Below are 19,124 nucleotides of genomic sequence, written 5' to 3'. Positions count from 1 at the left end.
ACATGAGTCTTTTGGGGTAAAAGATATACCTTTCTAAATTACAGACTTTATATTTTCCAAAGTCTGTATTTTCTTCAAAATTGCAAAGGTGAATTCATTTATATTGTGGTCCTTAAAATTTAATTCATTTGCTAATACTTGTAATTATGGAGTGATTTGAATCTACTGGAATTACCTAAAAAGATGGAAATACATCAGTGTCTAGTAAAATGTATCTATTTAAATTAAGCTTTTTGCCACATGCATGTTTTCTGGGGAGATAACACTAACATTGAAGGTGATTAAAGAAGGAAGGGTAGAAAAACTACAAGTTCTGGTTCTCTTTATTATAATTTGGAAAATCATCTTCTATTTTGCTCTTCTTAATATGTCTCTCATTAATATGAACAGTGTACATATATCTTCCATAATTAGCACATAACAAATAACAAATAGTTTTGAAATATGGACACTTAACATTATACATTTCTGAAGATACATGTAGAATTCTAGGAATTCTAGAAGAAATAAAATACACTGAAATTAATTTATTAATTTTGAGTTGGAATAAAGTTCTTTAAAGGTTTTTTTTTTTTTTTTTTAAGATTTTACTTAATTATTAGAGAGAGCACAAGAAGGGGGACCTGCAGGCAGAGGGAGAGGGAGAAGCAGGCTCCCTGCTGGGATCCTGACTGGGGGTTCTAGATCCCAGGATCCTGGAATTATGACCTGAGCCAAAGGCAGATGCTTAACTAACTGGGCCACCCAGCCTCCCCATAAAGTTTTGTTTTTGTTTTGTTTTTAACGTGGTGCTAATGTCGTGTGAGTGGAAAACAAATGACGACTCAAGGTTTGGAATTATAGTCAGAAAATATGGTTATTAGGCTACCTGTGATTCTGGACCTGGAATAACACAAATTACCTAGATGGTAAAAACAGACAAACAAAAAAACCAAAAAACAAGCAAACAAAAAACACCAAAATCGGGGCAATTATAACAGCCAAAATATAACATTCACTGGGGTCATGCATATTCCAAATGAACTCTTTCATGTTCTTTTGAGATAACTTTTGGAATTCCTGCTGTATTTTTTGCATGAAACCTGGTGATAAGACATAGCCCTTGTGGTGCATGAGGGTTTTGGTTTGTCTTTTATTTTTATTTTCTATTTTCTTTTAACTTTTATTAACTAATTCTGTACCCAGCATGGGGCTGGATCTCATAACCCCAAGATCAAGAGTTGTATGCTCTTCAGCTGAGCCAGCCAGGTGCCCCATTATTTTTATTTTTTAAAGATGTTTTATTTATTTGACACAGAGAGAGTGCACACAAGCAGGAGGAATAGCTGTCAGAGGGAGAAACAGGCTCCCCACTGAGCAAGGAGCCTGACCTGGGATCATGACCTGAGCTGAAGGTAGATGCTTAACCAACTGAGCCACCCAGGTGCTCCTGTCGTTTATTTTTAAAGCCACCTTTATTGAGCTTCTGTCATCTGCCAAATACTATGTTAAGTTCTCTGTGTAAATTATCTCATTAATTATCAGAGTAGTCATTTTAGCTGGGACTGTTATTATTTCCATCTTATACGTAGTAAATCTTGGATTTATAAAGATTAAGTAACTTGACCTATGTCACTGAAGTTCGTAAACAGTAGTGCTTGGGTTTTAGCCCAGCTACGGCTGACTGCAAGGTCCATGCTGTCATCAGCTCTGTGTTATGTAGACTTGGCTGTTCTCCTGGCCTTGCTTGTTGTCAAACCCTGGGAGCCAGAAGTGTCACTGGTCAGGGTGAGGAGGTGTGGAGGTGGCTGCTGCTGCTGCTACTGTTGGCCACCTCTGCTACCACCTAAACCAGGCTGTGGATGCTCAAGGAGCAGGGAGGGACCTGAGGTGCAGCGGGGCTGAAGGAACTCCTGCTGCTGCCAGACTTGCTGTTATCACTAACCGCACTGCTGCTGCCATCAGTGCTGCTGCCAACACGGTCGGCTCTGCTGGTGCCAGTGCCAGTGCTGCGGATGCCTTGGGCTCTCAGTGTCCCAAGGTGATTCTGGAGACAGGCAGCTGCAGCTGCTTTTTAGATTTCACTTGCTCATTACCTGTAGATCCTTTGCCTTAGGACTCAGGCTTAAGGCCATGGAGCCTGGGATAGAAGATGATTGGAGGTATGTTTTATCTTCCCTAGCATCTGGGACAACTGGTCTTGAACCAAACGTGCACCTCAATTCTCTTTCCTTCTTTCTCAGGGACTTCTTTCCCTCAGAGGCTCTTTCCTCCTTTTTGGAATGCCCCACTAGCTCTGGAAACATGAGTATAAACACTTGAATCTTAGAATGAACATAACTAGTCTTAATGTGAACCACTCATTACATGAGATATTTTAGTCTGAAAAAATAATAAAAAGCCCTGAAATTTTATAATCATAAGTACACACTTATCTGTGCAAGAACTGAATCATGCTAATTTTTAAAGAATTACTTTTAAATAACTTTGCTGTTTAGCGTGGATGGTTTCAGTGTGATTTACATTATTTGTTAAAAAAATAATTACTAGAGCTCAAAAGCCAAATTTTTCTTTGAAGCCCTATCAATAATTCATATACTTCACGTCAAAAGACTTACAGGGACAAGGTAATTATGTTGGTAGGAGTGATTTTCTTTCTTCCTCTCTCTGTTCTTTCTTTCTCTCCGGCTTCCTTTCTTCCTTCCTCTCTCCCTCCCTCCCTCCCCCATCCTCCCTCCTTCCTTCTCCTTACTTTTGCTTCCATCACGAAGAAGGAGGCAATGTTGTCTTTAACTGGAAAATAAGGAAATAGCATGAAAATTTACAAACCTCTACTAATTAAGGACATGCAAAATAAGGAAGTTTAATTGGAGGAAAAGAGTAGCACATTGCTGAATTCTTTATTATCTTAACTGAAAGCAAAAGCCTGCTTGATTGTTTTAATTGAAAAAAGCATATGGGGGGAGGAAAGAGCTCTTACTGCTAAGCTAGAGGCTTAGCTCTCCTCTCCTCTCCTCTCCCCTTCTCTTCTCTTCTCTTCTTTTTGTTCTTCTATTGTTTACAAGTAGTCTAACCAGAAAAAAAAATAGTTGTATTAAGATTATGATCAAGATCATGATCAAAGGGATTACTTTTTTTTTTTTAAATTTAAGGATAAAGCAGTCGATTTTCTTGTTTGAATACAGTGCAAGTTTATATTTCATTTGCCTACAATAGCAGTTGAGAGTTTCTTCTCCGGTTTTACTTCTAATTAAGAAAATGAGGATTAGTAAATAATACTTAAAGACATGCATTTCAGACAGGGTGAGCTTCTTAGTGTGTCAAATATATAGATTTACAGAATCAATTTGCATCCAGGACTCATTTTTTTCCCCCCAGCAAATTGGATGAGGAATATAATTTTGTTTAACAAATATAAATATGTGAATTTTGGGGTATATATATATTTTTAATATTCTGATACAAGCCTGTTAGGATGTTCTTTTTGTATGTATATGGTTAATGTTTCTTCTTTTTAGTTTTTTTTCTTAATTTTAAAGTTGGGAGTGAAAGCGAAAGCAAAATATGTTAGTATGTGATGCATAAAGAACAGCCTAATAATGTTACTGTGTTTAAACATCATATATAGGTATGTATTTTGTTATTTTCAGAGCTACATGCCAGAATATATTGTAAAGAACTTTATCTGTGGATAGAATAAAGATCACAAAATAGTGCAGAGCGAAATAAAATATAGTTGGCTTTACATTTCTGATCTTCATTTGTTAGTTTTTAGTGGGAATTCATACCTCTTACATGGAGCTGCTGATGTTCTTCTAGTGAGGTAAAAATTGTAGAGGAAGAACTTTGTAGGGATGACAAAAATTTGTAGGGATGATGAATGGCATTTATAAATATTAGTGTTTATGAGTATTTGATGTCTTATCATCTTCAGTTAATGTTTTAATTTCATTTTAACAGAATATGTAAGAAATTGTTGTGCAATGCATAGAGATTATTTCCTTTGTAGTGGTTTTTTTGTTTTTGTTGTTGTGCTATTTCTATTTCTTTTTCCTTAGCTCCAAATCTTTTAGGCAGGTAATGTTTGAAAGTAGTTGAATTCAGAGTTCATATTTGAGCAGACTGATGGGATTATCTCTCAATAGCTTTCATTAAGTTCTTTATTGTAAATAGGTTAAAATCATTTAACTTTACACAGCCATAGAAAACTTTAGTTTGTAAGTCCTTAGAAGATTAAAACAAAGCAAAATAATGATTTGGAAAATAATCAGTGAAAACCATAAACTATTTAGGGAGTCTTCAAAAATGAAAATGCCACAGAATGCTACTACAAAGCAGATTTTTTCTTATGTCTGAATTTATTAACCTGTGAAAGGAGAACTTTTAAATTGAAAATAATGACAGCACCTTAATTATGGTGATTTTATTGAAAGCCTACTACTGCAGTAATAAGATGCATTCTAGGTTTCCAGTGCTGAGGTAGCTGTCAAAACTAACATTTTTCCCTGAGAATAGGTTTAGTGTAGTGTTTTTCAAGGACAAGTTGCTCAGCTATTGTCTCAGTGAGTACTGCTAGTTAATATTCAATAGTTTTCTTAATCAAAATTGTGTGTCCTGCTCCCTAGAGTGTTTGTTGAAGTGATTGTATGTTTATCAGAGCCTTCAACAGCAGAAACACAGTATTCCTGGAAAAGGTGCTGGTAATGAGAACCTATATTATCCCAGGGTGCTGATAAGAAATGTAAAATGCTGTCAAAATAACATCGTTTGTAAAAAAAAAAATAATAATAATTACTATAGCTCAAAAAGTCAAACCATTCTTTGAAGCCTTTGTACTGTATATAACTTCAATTGTTTATCTAGGCTAATGGGTGGCAGGAGTATGGTGATATCCTACTATAAACTCCAGGAATGGCATGCCAGTGATCAAATAGTCTGGGGGTTTATTAATCATTTCTTCTGTCGGAGGGCTGATTAAGGTTCTTCACAACATGTTTCCTTTAGATTACAGAAAGTTCTTAATGAAGTAAAGCTTGGAGGGCATTAGAGAGCTCTGTCTGGCATTCTACAAATGGTATTGAAAGGTCATGTGGGGAAAACAAGCTTTGCCAAAAGAAAACTAATGCAACAGCTAACATTTTCCATGAAATACTGTGCCTAAGATGCAGGATTTGCAATTGCTTTTGTTTTTAACTTCAAATTATTTTCTGTTGCTGGGTGTACTGCCATGGACACAGAACTATATGGCTGGATATGACTTTCTTTGCCAAGGGTATTTCCTACAATTTACACACACACATACACATTCTCTCTCTCTCTCAGTCTCTAAGAATTAGTCAAGGATACATTGTTTAAAAAATGTGGTCCCTATAATATAATACCTTATAATACTAAGAATATATGTATTTTGCTTGTTTTGTCTCTAATGGTGCTTTCTGAGGAATGAAGTCTTCTGTAAAGAGTTTATTTTAATTATTATGTTGGTGGATTTTCCTCTAGAATCAGGACATTCAATAATAAAAACACATTTTTAGGAATTGTTTCACATAATAAAAAGCACACTTTGGACATTAATTAGGAAACAATGCACCTACATCCCATAGGAGTTAATCTTCCTAAATAACAATCTTTTGAAGACTGCAGCCAGGAATATTGATCCACTTCAGTGGTAGTGAGATGTATACTGACTGTACTTTATGCATTGATCTTTGACATAGAAAAATGGGTACATTAATTTAAAATTGATTGCTGCTATATATTTGAAACTTAAGCCATACTATTTGCTCATATTCAAAATCACTTATTTACTTGGTATTATGTATAGTTAATTTCTAACAACAAATTGATCAATTTTATATTTTTTTCTTAGATGTAGCTTCTAATTGTTTCAAAATGCAAATCACTATCAGATTGATTTGATACTAGGTCTTAGTGGAATTGGGTATCCGTCAATCTGGTCAGGAGGTAGAAACCATCGTAGGTCAAACAAGTTTAATATGAAAATTTATTAAACTATGATAACAGAGTAACTGTGATAGCTAGAGAAACCTATGAGATTCTCTACAGCTGACAGAGTGCACCAGGGAAGGACAAACTTGGAAGAGGTTTTACACCTTTTGAGAAAAGGTGTAAATCACCTCATTGGATAGCAGAAAAGTTTATGGGTTTGGCCATGCTTCTGGGGGTGGTCCATGCCCCTTGATAACCTGGTGGCAGGGAGAGCAGGTGGAGCACCAGCAATCAAAGCTATGATTGAATGTCGGAGGGCTTGGGCCCCCCACTCCCAACCCTGTGATGGGACTGGAGGAGGTCCAGGCAGGAGGCACCCAGGCATACAGAGGCAATTCCTTTTCGGCACTGTTGTGGGTTTCCCTTGGAGTGGGTCTCAGAAAGAAAGTAGGTCTGTAAGGTTGGTGAGGAACTACGTGATCTGGCCTCCACATGTGGATGGGGCAGAGCCCCACTGAATATCTTCCCGGGGATGAAATTGTGGGATAGACGTTCTCTTCAGGATCCCTCCAGTGCTCTGTATCAGGCAAGCTCAACATCCTGCTCATTGTAAAGGAGAAATGCTTAAAGGAATCCCATCTGTGATCACAAAGCATACATTTATGGAAGGGTGCATTTGGAGCTGGGAGGCAATTAATTCTTAGCTGGCACACATTGCTTCCCATTTGGATGCTAGTTGCAGCTAATGTTACAGCAAAACTGACAATTCTTATTGCCCTGAGAATATCATGTTGTTTACAGGTACCCTACTTTTAGCCCCTTTACTTGTCTCTCCTGATGAGTTGCATTGTCCTTCCTTTCAAGATCTGGATTTAGGACTGTGCTTATTTTTCACTGTCTTTCATACACACCACCTCTAGCTCTCTGCTGCGGGTTGGGAAGCTTGTCTGTGTGTGCCACTATATATATATTCCCAGATTCTTTAGATTAAGTATTTGAACAATCTCAGTGGAAGGAATTCAGAGAGTGTCAATAAACTCTATTCTAATTAGAGCCATTTGGATCACTTTTATAAGGAAGTGAGGAAACTGTTTACCCCTAGAGTCAGCACTAGAAATAGCATGCAGTTCATTTGGCAAAGCTAAAGAGCAATATTGATTTTGAGGCACTGAGGAACATGCTAGTGCATAGATCAATTTGTTAAGAATCAGTCATTCTTTTTTTTCCCTTTGCTATTAGTACAACCATTATTGTGGTTTACGTGAAAAGAAGTTATTCTTAATGATTGCTTCCTGATGTTCTATAGATACTATAATTTACATTCATACTCATATACTGCTGTAATCATATATCAGTGAGTTATCAACTATTATATACTGTGTATATGTAGGAGATAGTTATACAGGTGTACAGATGTCAGATATACTGTTTGAAAAGATATGTACTAATTAATAATTCCTAGAAAAACCTGGTACCAAGTAAAAGCAGTGTGCTAAGTCACTTACAATATTGATGTCTGTTGTTGCTTTAATATGGTATTTACCATTGGCAAGCAAATTTTTCTAGCACCTAGGTCATGGAACAGTTTTGTTGTAAATCGTTTATTCTTTCTTGTATTAAAGGCGAAAAAAACCCGTCAATGGAAAGATTATAGTTGCTTTGGATTTATAATCTTTGGAATTTATAAAATTCCAAAGCAATTAGCTTTGGATTTGTAATCTTTGCTCAGGGTACTCCCTTCGCCTCTTTAGGTAAAAAAAAGGAGAGGGTGGTATCTTACTATACATGCTAAAAAAATTCCAGCATGAATAAATCCAACAGATAAATTGCTTGCGATTACATTTTTAAAAGAGTGTTGCGGGAACATGAGAATTGAGAAATTGAGTACAAATGGCTTATTTGTAGTGTGGAAAATAGGTGATATTATAAAAACCATTAAGATCCACATTTATAAAATAAGTGATGGAATGATTATAGGACAAGAAATATGCTTTGGCATGAAATGCTTTTCTAAAATCTTCTAACATTAAGGTAAAATCTACTAACCCTGAATTTATGGTAATAAGGTCTATGATGAATTCATCTCCATCTACCATGAATATAACAAAGCATTACATATTGCAGAGGATGTAGGATTATCTAAGATATTATCACTTAATTTATACTTCTGCTTCTCTTAAAATATAAACACAGATGAAATATGAGTGAGCAGGCAAATACGTCAGAATTTTTAAAAAAATCATTTATTTCCTACAGTGGAGAATCTTCTTTTTGCGATTGAGGCTTTCACTGGTATTTCATGTTTCCCTATTGGCTCACGTAACAAAAACTAACTGTGTCTCATCTTTGTGACTTACTTACAGATTCTTATTTATCTAACATTACTTTTAAATATGATAGTAATGAAAATAATTATCAAAATAGTGAATTATTAAATATCCTTTTTGTTTTCTATAATCCCATTGTACCAGTAAATATGTTAAATATTTTCAGGTTTGTCCTTTACCTTTCCTATTAGAAAGTAAGTTTCTTAAAGATTGTATCACCATTTTCTCTTAAGAGTATATTATGATAATATACATATTTTACAAATTTAGAATAGGCCATATTACATTCTGATTAGTAAAAGCCCTGATAAATGGTCTAGCATTAGAAGAATTCATCAAATTTTTTGCAATGAGATGGTATGAGACTATTGGACTGAGGTCATATGCTTTGCCAGAAAGATCCAGAAACAAGTCTAAGTTCTAAAAATTGCTTAGAAATATTAGTAGAGGTATCATGACCAAGTGAATAGAGAATGAGCTTTTGAGTGAATTCCAGCTCTAGCATTAGATCTGTGAATGTAGCCTCATTGAGTATTCTCACTAAGCCATGTTTCTTTGCCTACAAAATAAAAGCAATAGCATCTCTCATGTGAGATTTTTGTGACGATTAACTAGAACAATGAATGAAAAAGTATCTGTCACAATGAAGATGCTCAACAAATGTTGCTACTTTTATTTTTAAATTCCAAAGTCTGTTTGATGCAGATTATTTGATGTACTGAAGATTATGAATATCCTGATTATTGTGGGGAGAAAAATCAAGGGGATTTTAAATATCACAAAAGGACTACTTATTCCCTTGTTTGACTCTTTAAAACTGTGGATAATGGTTTTAAGATATTTAAAATTTTGGGGGCACCTGGGTGACTCAGTGGGTTAAAGCCTCTGCCTTCGGCTCAGGTCATGATCCCAGGGTCCTGGGATCGAGTCTCGCATTGGGCTCTCTGCTCAGTGGGGAGCCTGTTTTCCTCTCTCTCTCTCTCTGCCTGCCTCTCTGCCTGCTTGTGATCTCTGTCTGTCAAATAAATAAATAAAATCTTCTAAAAAAAGATACTTTGTTTCCATTTTGCCTTTAGAATAAATATGTATGCAGTGAGTTCATTCTTGGGTAAACTTAGTCTGATACTGTTTTTGGCTTTTCCATGATGTGGTTGATCTGCTCCTCTGGAATAGTAAAGCTGGTAGTTGACCATTTCCTCTAAACTAGAGTGTGTTGGGATGTTTCCTTTAACTTCCTTCTCAGAAGTCAGAGTTGGGAAAAACACATTTTGGTGGGTTGTGTTTATTACATGCTCTTATAACAGCCCATTGTGGGTTGAGAATTAACTGTAGAGTTTTATTTGTATGTATTATAAAAATCAGAGCAATTGTGCAAAAAAAATGAGCATTGTACATTAAGGTACAATGTGCTCCATGTCCGAGTGATTATATCATTTATATGTGAAGAATTTTTAGTTGAAATAAGTTGTTTAGAAATACTGATTTTGACCCTCATACTGAATTCCTTCAGATCAGTTTCATAATACACTCTCCTTCCCCTTCTGGTATTTGTAAAATGATCCATCGCAATGACGATGTTCCACTTTGAAATGCTGGGCTTATCTATCTAATTAAGATATCCCAGAACACATTATAAAATACTGTAACCATAAGAACTCTAGTAGCATAGGAAAGTTGGGCAGAATAAACTGCTTTCCTTTTTTTCTCCCTAGGGGATAAATATAAATAGAAATGATAGAGAAGATAGTTAATACTGTTTTCTAAATATTTAGCTATCCTGAAATAGTTATCCTTTTTACATGAGGGGACATTACTGTTCAGTAGGATTACAAACCAGTTGATGAACTGACATCCTTTGGTTGATTGTGGATTGGTAGGGAAATGGGAAAAAAAAAAAAAAAGCTACACCAAAAACCTTTATTAAGCATTGGCAGTTTTATAGTGCTTTTCATACATAACCATTCTGATTTTCAACACTTTTTGTGCTTAAAAATAATGTGCGTGTTTATGTATCTTCATTTTGCACACGAGGAAATTAAGGTTCAGACAAAGCAAACTTTTTCAAGATCACACAGTTTAGAATTACTAAAAAAATGGAATTTCAACCCAGTTTAGTCTGATTTCAAGTCCTAATCTTTGTTTCCTTCTGCCTTTGTTTCTGTACCTCATTCTAATTTTAACTGCCTTGCTGACTGATATACAAATGAATATGTTTGTCTCTTGTTTTCAGTAAAAAATTCATTAATTCCTGGAATATTTACTGAGTTTCTGGTGGTGCTTAGTGTTCTAGTCACTGGGGATACAGCAGTGAACAAGATGGGTACAATCCTTGCTTTCATGAAGCTTATTTTTGGTTGTGAAAAACACTAATAATCACTGAGGGAAACAGGGAATAAAATACCTGGTGGTGATAAGGATTACGGAGAAAGTTAAAATGAGGTAATGTAATCGAAAGGGATAAAGCGGCCTCTTTGAATTGGACAGTTGCACAAGATTTCCCTATGGAGGTTATATTTTAAACTGTGGTTTTATCGGCCAAAAAGAGTCAGTCAAGTGACAACTGTAAATTGGGGAGGAGATTAACCTCTGCGAAGGACCTTTGGACCAAGGACTAATAGCAGGAGTGGTAGGTAGTAAGGTTGTAAATCACGCCTGCATCAGATTACCTCAGCTAGAAGCCATTATATGGGATCAATCAGAAGGTAACTTTTGATTTACTTTACATGATGCTAACTCTTGTAGCTCTGTGGAGTAGGTATTGTGGAGGCGAGAATGGAAGCAGTGATCCCAGAACCGAGAGGTGTGCTATTGGCCAAGTCAGGCGAAACCATGTGGCTTCCTTTGCAATGGGTAAGATGTGGATGGTGAATGAAAACAGGAATCATAAGATTGCTCCTTGATGTTTGTTGGGTATGCTGATGGATGATGATGCAATTTATTGAGAAGGAGGAACAGGAGGTAGAACAGATTTGATGGTGGGAGTGAAAAATTCAGGGTCTTTTTAGAGCCAAGTTAAGTTTAAATATTAGTTTGGACTATGTGAAGTTGCTTATATTCAATTTTTGACAATTAAGAATGGTAATTTTGTATGCAATGTACAGTGTAGTACAATATAATACCTACTGGACATCCTTAGGGAGATATGCAATAAGCCATTGCACATGTAAGTCTTAAGTACTGGAAGTACTGCAGGATGAATACATGGATTTGAGAGTCATCACCATGGGCGCTGATGAGATTAATAAAAGGAGCACATAGATGAGCAAAGAACAGAGTAATTCAAAGTGGAGGTGAGATGAATTGTACAGGCTGGCAAGATGTGGAAAGTTACTAATGAGCTCATTTTCTTTGCCTCTTTGCTATTATCTGACCTTTGTTACTTGTGTGTATTTCTATTGGAATCTGAATGTGAAAGCTAACATTTTATCTGCTTACATATTTTCCATCTTCTAGGTTAAGTGAGCTTTGGGCTAGTTTGAAGGTTTTTTCTTAATTTTTTTTTTTATTTTAAAGTAAGACCCATATGTGGTAGAATAGAGCCTGAGGGATAGACAGATGGTGGAACTGATAAATAGAATGTTCATAGCCAACATGATTCTTCTCTGTTGCTCTTTTTTTTTTTTTTTTTTTTTTGGCAAGAGTATAGCTTTCCAACTTGTTCTCAACATGCATGTACATATATACATATGCACAAATCACCAAAAACTTGGACTTGGGATTCAATAAACTTCTGATTTTTCCCTACCAAACAAGTAGTATATTTGGGGGGATTTTTAAAAGTATTTATGTATTAATCAGGATTAGAAACTAAAAAAAAAAAAAAAAAATACTGGATATGTATAAAATGGAAAACATTTTTATGAGCTGATAGGTTCAGTTTACATATAAATGTTTGAACTGTATAATAACAGATCTAATTATCAAAATTAGTGTGTACCTTAACAAACATTGGGCAGGAAAGTGCTATCAAATCCTGAAGTAGTACAAAGTTGAGGACATGTAAAAGGGAATTTGTAGTTGTGGATACGTACTTGTTATTATCTGAATAATAATTCAAAATAATCTTAGGAAAAGTATGAATGGAAAATATAACTGTAAAAGTATGAAGAAAAACTTGCAGTGAGAAATGGAGTGCTCTGAGTACTGAAATGACCAATATTCTTCACACTATCAGATTTTATTTTAAAGAATTTATTTTTAAGTTATCTCTAAACCCAACATGGGGCTCAAACTTAGAACCTTGAGATCAAGAGTCATATGCTCTAACTGACCAACCCAAGTGCCCTCATCTGATTTTATTTTCAAGTGTGATTTTGCATATAGTTAAACTACTTATGTTGTAAAAATGGGATTTTAGTCTGAAACATAACTGAAAAAATACAAAGTTAATTTACAGTTGGCATTACCACTATTTCAGATTTGTGGTGAATTTTGAAAAGATCTATTTTTATATGAAAAAAAAAGTGACCTTAGCATAGTGTGAATCTAGACTAGATAAACTTATATAAATAGGAATATATAATAAATGTATCTCATATTTATAGGGATATATCTGAGATACTAAATTGATCATACAGTTATTTTCACATATATATTTTATTTTCATACATGTTTCATATATATGAAATCTTTGCTCCTTCTTTCATTTCATTTTACTTGCTTTAAAGGAAAGCATACTTGATCTGATTTTTAGAATGAAGCAGTTTCTCATCATGTATTGGGGGATATTATTTACTATAAAATTTCTGATATTGTTAGAATAAAGCAGTTTCTCATCATGTATTGGGGGATATTATTTACTATAAAATTTCTGATATTGTTAGAATAAAGCAGTTTCTCATCATGTATTGGGGGATATTATTTACTATAAAATTTCTGATATTGTTAACATATTTTTTTAGGCAACCCCCCCCATATATAATACAGAAAACAACAGTATTATTTTGGTTGTCTACATTTGCCAAATAAAATACTAACAGAAGTTGCATATTATAACTTAGATTGAAAAAAATTGAGCAGATATATTTAGTTGTTTCATTGATGATTTGGTTTATAGGTTTCAGAATTCTTCCATCTATAGGTTTTGAAAGTGGAAAATATGGTAAGTTGGTGATTGGCCTTTAGAAATAGGCATGTGTAACACCCGGTAGAAAGACCTTATCTCTTGTGTACCATTAGTTCCTAGGGTCTGACATATAATAAATCAGTAAATGTGTATCATGTGAATGAATGTATTAAATTACAAGGGTTAAAGATGAAAATCTGGACTTAAATAAACAATTCTTGGGGTAGCTTTATGTGTGGATTCTTCATCTCATGTGACTACTCTTTGCTTCCTGATTCTTAATTGAGATTTGCCTTGCTGGTTCTACACTACAAATTCTACCTCAGAATCACATTTGGTAATTTACTGATTGGTAAGCAGAGAGCCTAAAAACCTTAGGCACTTAGTGTGGAGGGAAAAAAATATATATACACATATGTATGTATATATATATATATATTTACACACGCATGATTACATGTACTTATGTAGTGGAATGTTATGTTTCCATAAAAAAAGATGAGATTGTGCCATTTGCAACAACATGGATAGACTGAGAGGGTGTTATGCTCAGTAAAATAAATTAGACTGAGAAAGACAAAAACATATGATTTCACTCATAGGTGGAATCTAAAGAAAGAAATGAATAAATAAACAGAAAGCAGAATCAGACCTATAAATACAGAGAACAAAATGATGGTTGCCAAAGGAAGGGGGTAGGGAATGGGCAAAATGGGTGAAACGGAATGAGAAATACAGTCTTCCAATTATGTAATGAATAAGACACCAGAATAAAAGAATACAACATAAGGAGTATAGTCAATGACACACGAAGAGTCTTGTGTAGTGATAGATGCTGTGAGCATGACATAATGTATAAACTTGTTGAATCATTACATTGTACACCTGAAATTAATATAGCATTGTATATCAGCTATGCTCAAATAAAAAAAAAAAAGTTAAAAAAACTTTGGGCACTTAACACTAATCTTCTGCTCAGGTCCTTAGTTACTCTTGGGTATGTGTTGCCATTAAATACCCAGTGACTCTCAAGTCCCACTCTACTCCAGCATCTTACATTCTATCTGGATCTGGTTGAGAGTAGATTCATATTAACTCTTTCTTTACCATTTTCTGACCTGTAGAATTTTAAATCCCTTGTTACTATTACTTTTCTTGAACTTGACTGTGGTGGCAAATGTCTAAATAATAACTATAGGAAAGTAAAAACATTATTCTATAGCAAAGATGCAGTGTACTTTTTAAAATTCCTCATAATAATATAGTCTATAGTCCATAGCTAGTCACATAACCTATCAGGGGAATTTGAGAAGCAGAGGAAAGCACAGTGGGGAAGTTGATTGTTGTAACAATTTACCCTTACTACTTGTCCTGCTCAATAAGGAAAACACACCACAAATAGGGGTGTGTGTGTCTATGTGTGTCTGTGTATTACTAGGCTTTTCTATGTGCAAGAGCATGTCATCTGCAAATAAGATAACTTCACTTCTTTTACAATCTGGATGCTTTTTGTTGTTTAGTTTCTTATTTTATTTTTGCCTCCTTGTTCTTGCTAGACTTTCCAATAGTGTTGAATAAATGTGGTGAGAGTGGACATCCCTATTTGTTCCTAATTTTAGAGGGAAAGCATTCAGGCTTTCACCACTAAGTACAACGATAACAATGAATTATTTGTAAATGTCATTTATGAGATTGAGGAAGTTTCCTTCTATTTTTAATTTATTTAGAGTTTTTTATCATGAAAGTTTGTTGGGATTTGTCAAATGCTTTGGGGGCATCCATGAGGTAATTGTGTGGTTTTGCTCTAAATTCTGTTGATAAGGTGTGTTCTGTTCATTTTTTGATGTTAACTGTACCTTGCTTTCCTTTCCTGCATGCTGTTTCTGTGGCATATTTTCATTTCCATCAAGTTTGTATCTTTGAATCTGAAGTATTTCTCCTATCAGTAGCATATTTTGGATATTCTTGCTGTTTTTATCCAGTCTAACAATCTCTTTTTTATTGGATTGTTTAATATATTCATATCTAATCTTATTGTTGATATGGTTGGATTTATGGCTGCCAATTAACTTTTTGTTTTATAGGCACACACACTAATATATATTAGTTATTTTCTTAGTGGTTGTTCTCAGGCTTACAGTATATATAATTTATTAGACTCTGCCTCAGGTTTACTCTAACTTAATTCTAATGAATTATAGAAATATTACTACTATGTAGTTCCACTTTTGATATATTATTGTTTGTGTATGAGAGAGAGAGAGCGACTGAGGCAGAGACTGAGACAGAGAGGCAGGTGGAGAAAGAAACAGTCTCTGTACAAACGAGACAAGACATTATTATTTAATAATTTACTTAATTTATGTCTTTTAAGGAAGCTCTAAGAATAAAGGAGAGCAGGTATATGTTTATGTATATGTGTATAGAGTTTTGCTAAGCTTTTTCATTACCATTCTACTTCTTTCTTCTTGTGGATTCACTATACCATCTGGTGTCATTTTCTTATTCCAGCAAAGCATTGTTCCCATTCACTTTCTTTGTGTTCTTATAAATGTATTACATTTCTGCATGTTAGAGGCCCAACAATATAATTATACATACTATTTTATATAATTACTTTAAAAATCAGTTAAGAGAAGAAAAGAGAAGATGTAATTATATTGTCTTTTACAATTTAATAATAACTACGTTGACTAACACGCTTTGTTTTTTACTGCGAGTTCAAATTACCATCGGGTGTCACTTGCTTTCAGTCCTAAGAACTTTAATATTTCTTGGAAGGCAGGTGTGTTTGCAATAAATTCTTTCAGTCTTTATTGATCTGGGAATGTCTTTGTCTTCACTTTTGAAAGATTATTTTGCTGAATATGATTCTTGACTGACATTTTTTCCTTTCAACACTGAATATTGTCTCACACTGCCTTATATTTTCCATTGTTTTTGATGAAAAAATGTACCGTAACAGGTGTTACTCTTATTGGGGTTCCTTGTATATGACAAATTGTTTTCCTCTTGCTGCTTTCGCGTTATTCTTGTGCTCATTGTGGTTGTCTGCTTGTTTGTTTAGTGACTTTGCTTGACTATTTTAATAAATTCCATTTCTTCCCCAGTGTGTAGCCTCCGATGTTGTGTCTCAGGGGCACAGCCTTGGGCACGTCAGCTGTCACTCAGATCTCAGTTTTCCCTCAGCCTCTCAACAGATAACAGTGGCTTTAGTCAGTCTCATTTCACTGTCTTTTTTTCTGATTTTTCTGCTAAATTTGTAGCTGTTCCGTCTGGTATCATCCTCAGCTATTGGCCTCTATTAATCACCAGCTGATTGCTCCGTTATTTTCAACAATATTTAGGGACATGGATTGTGTATAGTTGAATCCAATTAAATTTGGGCCCTTTTGCAAAGGCATTCTTTGACATCAGGCTTTGAGACTTATTCCTACCCTAGGAATACTCTCATCCTTCTTGCTTTCTTGGAGTTACCAGTCTCTTTTTAATTTCTTACCATAAAAATCTTTATTCTTTTCAACATTGTTCTTAGACTTATAATACCCATGCTCTGTGCCAAATCAACTCAGTCTCCTTAAGGAGACTTCTGCAGTCTCCTGCTCTTATGGTTTGCCTTTCCTTTCTGGGAAGGACCCCTTGAACAGTACTCCAGAACTGGCGATGCAGATGGTGGCTCACTTCTCTAGGAGGGACACCCTTGCTCTAGTAAGTAGAGAACTTGGCAGAGATGGTAGCCCTTGTTCTTATCTTGACCTTCAACCTGTATCTTAGGAGCTTGATTATGCAAGAGTGATCAGGGCCCAGTATCACCAACCAGCCATGTGTAGGGTAGTCTTTACACTATGTTCTTGCTTGGAATAGAGCTTTTGCAGCACAGAGCTGGGCAGGATGAGCAGTGCTGGTGAACTTCTCCAGGGGAGAAATGATAGCTCTAGATGAGGCTATGGGGGAGAGAGAATTCTGTGTTCTTAACTACATGTGCCTGTGGTAGAGCTTCCACTGGGGATTCTGTAAGTGTGTAGCTCAGTGCTGTTTTTATTGAGCTTTATTAGGTTTAGTTGAATAAGTGTTTCTCACGTTGCGTGTCCTGAGAAAAATTTCCTGATATTTTAAGTGGTTGCTTTAGGCAGTTTTTACCTGTTATGATTGTTTCACTGGGAGAGGGTCCGTAGAGTTTTTATACCTCCATTTTGGAGGTACTCTCTTATTTTAAAATAAATCCCCAAATAGTTCTTTTAAGTGGATTCTCCCTGTACTGTTCTTAACATTTATTTTCATTTACAAAAATGTATATATGTTTATAAAAAGGCATATATTGATATATATATTCCTTTATAATGAACATATTTTTTCTACCTGTATTTATTCTGCCTCTACCAGTAAATGCCCTCTTTTTCAGTGAAATGATAGATTTTTTTCAAAGCATATATCCAGGAAAATTTATTTCAGTGCTTTTCATTAGCAGGTAACAATAGTTTAATAAACAGTAGCTTCCAGTCCTTTTGGAAATACTACCGGAATTCCATTTTATTAATTTAAAAAGACACTTGTAACAATTACATGGAACTTTGTGAATCAGGATGATCATCATATATTTTTCTCATTAGAGAGACCTACACAGGAAGCAACATCACAGTTAGAAAGTTACTTGGTAACCATGAAATTTGAACAAAGGTTCATCTTTGATTATTGGAAAGATTCATAGTATCAGTCTATTTTGTTTTGCCTATCTTTTTGAATCTTTACCCTCTTCTTTATAGTCAGTAAATATGAATCAATTTATAGGACTATAAGCTATAAAAATTAGGACATTCTCAAACAAACATAAGGATAGTAATTCTAAAAATTTACAAATTAACAATGGCAAATGTAAAATTTTGACCTTTATAGACATATTTTGCAACCTCAGCATTTGGACTTTCTAACAATTTCAGATTTCTATTCCTAGAATAAGCTTTTTAGAATCTACTGATTACAGACTACATGTCCAGACTTTAAATGGAATATTTATACTGAAATCATAGCCGCTGTCAATCATGTAAAGAAGAGTAAAAGAGCACAATTTAAACAAGAGAAATTTTTAGAAAATAGATCACCAATAACCAGAGTACAAGTATGATAATATCTAACATTTGCTTTTTGTGTTTCAGATAGTGTTCATTTTACTTGTATGATGTCATCCAGTTGTGACAATAGCTAGGAATTTGTTGTTTATTTTTTGTTTATAGAAGAGGAACCTGAAGCTCTGGATGTGTATGTAATTTATCTAAGTTTGCACAGCTAATTGATGATGAAACTGTGGTATTTACCCTCACAGTCTAACTCCAGAGTTCTCACTCTTTACTTTGCCACATTGCAATCAGGAGTTTGTAAAGATTTTTTCTTCATCTTCTATAGTTTATTTTCTTAAGTTCCACAGATTTGAAAAACATATTTATTGATATTGTTCCAGATCCAACTGGAGTTCTCTCTGTTCTTTTAACTTAGTGTCTATTGAGAATGCTGGAGGAGGAGACCATTCTATAGTCATAGAAATTTCCACCAGGCTTTGCGACCTGGCCCATTCTATGAATTGCAAAAATACGTAATGTACAAGATAGTTAAGATAAGAAGGATGTATAAGTCAGAGTCAAAGCATAGTGTGTGAGGCATTATTCAAATGCTTTATCTGTGTTTCACCACGGATCTCATTTAATCCATGGTGAAATTTTGCAGAGTGTGCATTGTTGCCTCCAGTCTTAACAGATAAGCAGTAGAGTCAGAAAGGCTAACCAATGTGCTTTGGGCTGCACGGTATATAG

This window comes from Neovison vison, chromosome 11 (assembly GCF_020171115.1).
Source record: "Neovison vison isolate M4711 chromosome 11, ASM_NN_V1, whole genome shotgun sequence".
In the NCBI taxonomy this organism is placed as follows: Eukaryota; Metazoa; Chordata; class Mammalia; order Carnivora; family Mustelidae; genus Neogale; species Neogale vison.
This window is presented reverse-complemented; position numbering follows the sequence as displayed.